A 4,777-nucleotide genomic window follows, 5' to 3' on the forward strand; every position below is an offset into this window, starting at 1 on the left:
TCCTCTGCATACATGGCACAAGTAACACTACAAAGAAGTAAACATGCATCCATACATAACATGAAAAACACCACCATCACCTACCTCGAATCAAGCCTTGAAATCTCTAAAGAACTTGAGCGTTCCCCTTTTGAAGTGCCTTAGCTTGTTCTTAGTCTAAAATAATTAAAAAATGCACTCAATCAATAATAATGACCTAATTAAACTCGGATTATACTCAAATCCTAAACCGAAGACCAATTCATGATCATTCTACCCAACTCAGGGCTTTTTCCACTATTAAATTAAGTCAAAACCCTCTTAAGAGCAATATTTTAGATTATAAGGGTTAAGAATTAATTTACAAGATTGGGGAGTAATGAACTTACCTTTACCGATGAATTTGGTGGAAAAATGGATGTAAACTGCCCTGAATCGCCCCTCTCAATTTCAAGAATGAAGTTACAGAAAATAAGATGTTTTTTAAACTTTTATACATAACACCGGACTTACCCCGCTATAGCGACGACCATGCAGTCGCTATAGCGACCCAATCCGCTATAACACCTGATTACCCCACTATAGTGCTTGATAACCCGCTATAACGTCTAAACAATTATCCCGCTATAGTGACTTGCACGAGATAAGAGACTCAAAGAGTTTTACCCATCCAAATTCAATTATGAAAAATCTTAAGTACTCCTTAATATCTTAGCTACTAGTGTAACACTCAGAAGTTGAAAAGTCAGAAAACGGAGTTTAAAAAGGGATCTCAAAAAAATTTCAACTTTTTATCTCTTCACGAAGCCCACCACGGACTGTATAAAGGACCACGAGCCATGGAATGGTCCATGGTAGATCGACTTTTAGGTCTAGGCAAAGGCTACCCTTCACGACCCGTGGATACTTTCACGAGCCGTGAAGGAGCCCGAGACAACCCACCTCAAGCATAGTTCACCCTCTAGGTTCACGACCCCCACCACGGACCGTGGTGGGCTTCACGGTCTGTGGAGTCCTTCCGTCCAGGTGCCTCCGAGCACTTTAGTTGAGGGGTGTTTTGGTCTTTTTTCTATGGTTTTATTAATGAATATGGATGTTTTTTAGGGGTTTATTCTATCCTATTAACCACCCTAAGCCCTCCTAACTCTCTCATTCTCTCCCTAACACTTAAATTCCAAAATCTTCTATCTAAAGTTCTCTCTCAAGAGGCTTCTTCTTCCTCAAGCAATTCAAAGAGAAAATCAAGATCAAGTCTCCAACTCAAGAGCAAATTAGGGCTTCTAAGATCTAAGGTATTTGGGAATTTATCCATGGGTCCTTTTACCCATGGAGTCCTAAGGTTCTCCTCAAATTCTCTTATGAATTCTTCTTCTAAAAGCCCTAGTTTCATGAATTTGCATTGAGTCTTCTTAATTATGATTTATCTTATGATTATTGATTAAATTATGCATAATTCACATCATATCGCATGATTTCAAGCTAAATTTCAATGGCCCATGTTATAAGTTATTTCAAGCATGTTTTCAAGGAACTATGATCATGAATTTCAAGTGATTTCAATAAAGCTTTATGAATGACTCATTAAAGATTATGGGTGATGTTTCAATGATGATTTAAGCAAGAGATTATGGTGTTCATTGGTAATTCTCACACAATCATGTTAAAGAGGTGAAAGGACATTCTCACCAACTCATGGATTCTTATGAATTAATATTTTAATGAGTTATTCTTATGATTTTCTTATGATGAGGATTGATATCTTTCATTACATTTCCTAATGATGTTAATGACTGTGATTTATGACTTCCATTGGGATAATGACTAAGAACCGAAAAGACTTTAAGGTGGAGTTCGGTCCGGTAGCCATAGTAGCTACCCAAGGGAATCCTACTAGCAACCTTTAGTCCCTAACTACATTCCCCGCCTAGGTTTATGATGTCAATATGGCCTAGCTAGTGATCCACATATAGCTCATGATATGATGTTCTCATAGAGTCTACCTTGGCAAAGTAGCCTCTCTCTTCTCGATGTGGGAGTTATATCAGATTCCATATTAAAGCTTACATGATCTTATATGTCGGTTAAAGGTCTTATCCCACATCAAGGTATATGAAAAAGTATAAAATTCTCATGATGATGTTTTGATGCATTGACCATATGATTATGATGTTTTAAGATTTTCGAGATTTTACTAATATTTTAAGATATTAGTCATGCATCTCATGATGGATGTTGATTATGTCTTATATTCATTGTTCTTTCATACTTCCCACATACTTAGTGCTATTCATGTACTAATGCATATTTTTTGCCTATATTGTATCATAATGTAGGATTGAACGATCATCGCGCACCTCCCACTCGTGGTTGGAGTTGAATTTTACTTTCTTATAGTTGGTGAGTCATCATGCTTCGAGGACAAGACTTTTATCTTTTTATCGTTCTTATGACTATCATATGTTGTCATAGGTGTGCTAGGAGCTTGTCTTATGCCCCCATCTAGTTTAGTATATGCATGTTGGATATCGTGGAGTCTAGGTTGTCTTTCATTTCGAGTTTGAGACTTATTCTCTTTTATTGAGCTTTTCCATATTGAGACTTTATTTTTGCATCTATGTCTTAGTTTATTGCTTTACTTACCTTATAAATGCTCATACATGATATGCTAAGAGGCTTGGTTGGGGTCCTTCGGGATTTCGATCATCGTGTCACACCTAGGGTCTAGCTTGGATCGTGACAACTAGAAAAACCAACCCAACACTAGATATTATCCTTAATCCTTTCCCGAATTATCCTGCACTCACCTTGCTCAGATTTTGTTTGTTACTGGCCTAATTTAAAAATTTTAAATTACTACCCGAAAATTTTTCTGGCACAATTCTTTTACCATTAGCCTACCCATAGCGACCAAAACCAATCATTACATTAATTTAGTTAAGGAAGTACCCCACTTATTTTTACACCATTTCTGATGAGATCTTAATTTCTTGACAAGACCTTAACACTAGTAGACACTTGACCACTTTTGATTTTAACATCAAATACCATCTTTTACTATCCCGAGTTCGAATATTATTGTCGAGTTTACTTTATCGTAAATGTGTTGGAAGGTACAAGCTATTACACAATCTTACCAAATGAACAAATCATAGTATTTAAATAAGATATTAGAATATTCCAATGCACTACATTGCTAAGTCGTATATCTCCATATTCATTTTATAAATAAATATTTCTGATTACAGACTTTCAAATACACATAATTTTATAAAAATCAACTAGTCAAAAGTAGATCTCCCGTTGTCCCAATTTATATGACTCATTTTCTTCTTTTTAGTCACTCCTAAAAAGAATGACAAATTTTTATATTTAGTAACAATTTAATTTTAAAGTGTCAATTTTACCCTTACTGAAATTATTTATAACCACACAATCATTTATAACTTATTGTAGACCACGAGTTTCAAAGTTTTTCTCACTTTCTTAAACTTTGTGCTAAGTCAAACTACATCATATAAATTGAAACAAAGAGAATAGTAATTAGTTATTGCTTCATATAATCCTTTCACATTGTTTGCACAATCTCTTCCTATTAAACTCATGAATTAAGTTTTACATTTTAAAAAAATAAAAATCACAATTTAAAATCAGAAATCATGCTTTTTGAAGAATTTAACAGATTTCAAATCATGATAGCAAATCGCCTATCTCAACTTCTAGTTTGAAACTAGAGTAAATACATCAAATCCTTTCCGAATTTGGCATTAAAACTTACTTTAGCACTTTAACTACATGGGTGTTTAAATAACTCCTTAACATTTTTCAAGTGAATTAAATATCCCCTTAAGGAGTAACGTGGCAGAAAGAGTGAGTGCAATCTCCTAAAAGCGGATGAAGAAAATAAAAATAAAAAAACTGAATTATAAAATCATACACATGACATTTTTTTATTGGCTAATATATAGATAATATTTTAATTTTTTTTATAAATTAACTTTTTAAAAAGTAAGCAAAATTTCTTATTTAGAGGTAATGAAATTTGTGGGTCCCATTTTAAAAAAATATTTGATCTTTTCTTTCTCTCTTTACTTGTTGTCTTCCCCAAATACCTTCTTCTCCATTGAAGTACTCCTTATACCTTTCTTCTTCCATATTAATTATTTCTTCCTTCATCTTCATCCACAACCTCTGTCTACTACTTCCATTCCACCAACCCCGTCGATTTCACAAATATAAACTTTATTGAATTTTGAATGACCTATTTTAATTTATATTAATTGTGATGCAAAAAATGTGGGTCTATCAGTTTTCTTATAAATTCTTCATTTTTCATTTACATTGTAAAAAAAAAATGGCTTTCAAAAGCATCCTCGTTCCAAGAGGCAGATTTGTGGGGTTGGGGTGGGGGAGAGAGAGGGTTTGAATATGGTGAATGGGAAGAAAAAATATTACTTCCGTGAAGGTTTGAAAATGATGAAAATCAAGGAAGAAGAGGGAGGGCGGGGGGGGGGCATATAAGAGTAAGGAATTTAAGAAGGTGGGACCTTTTGTTAAAAATATTTAAAATTAATAAAAATGGATTTATATTTAAAATTTAAATTTTAGAAAATGCATTTTTTAAAATTAATTAATTAGTGTAATGAGTTTTAATAAGTATTTAAAAAAAAAGGTGAATAAGCCAAAAATAACAATAATTAATAATGTGATGCTTCCATAACTATAATATAGCGAATGAGAGTGATATTATCCCATAAGAGTGATAATTTATTTGAAAATTATTAAGGGAATATTTAAATAT

Source organism: Solanum dulcamara, chromosome 7 (assembly GCF_947179165.1).
Source record: "Solanum dulcamara chromosome 7, daSolDulc1.2, whole genome shotgun sequence".
NCBI classification, from domain to species: Eukaryota; Viridiplantae; Streptophyta; class Magnoliopsida; order Solanales; family Solanaceae; genus Solanum; species Solanum dulcamara.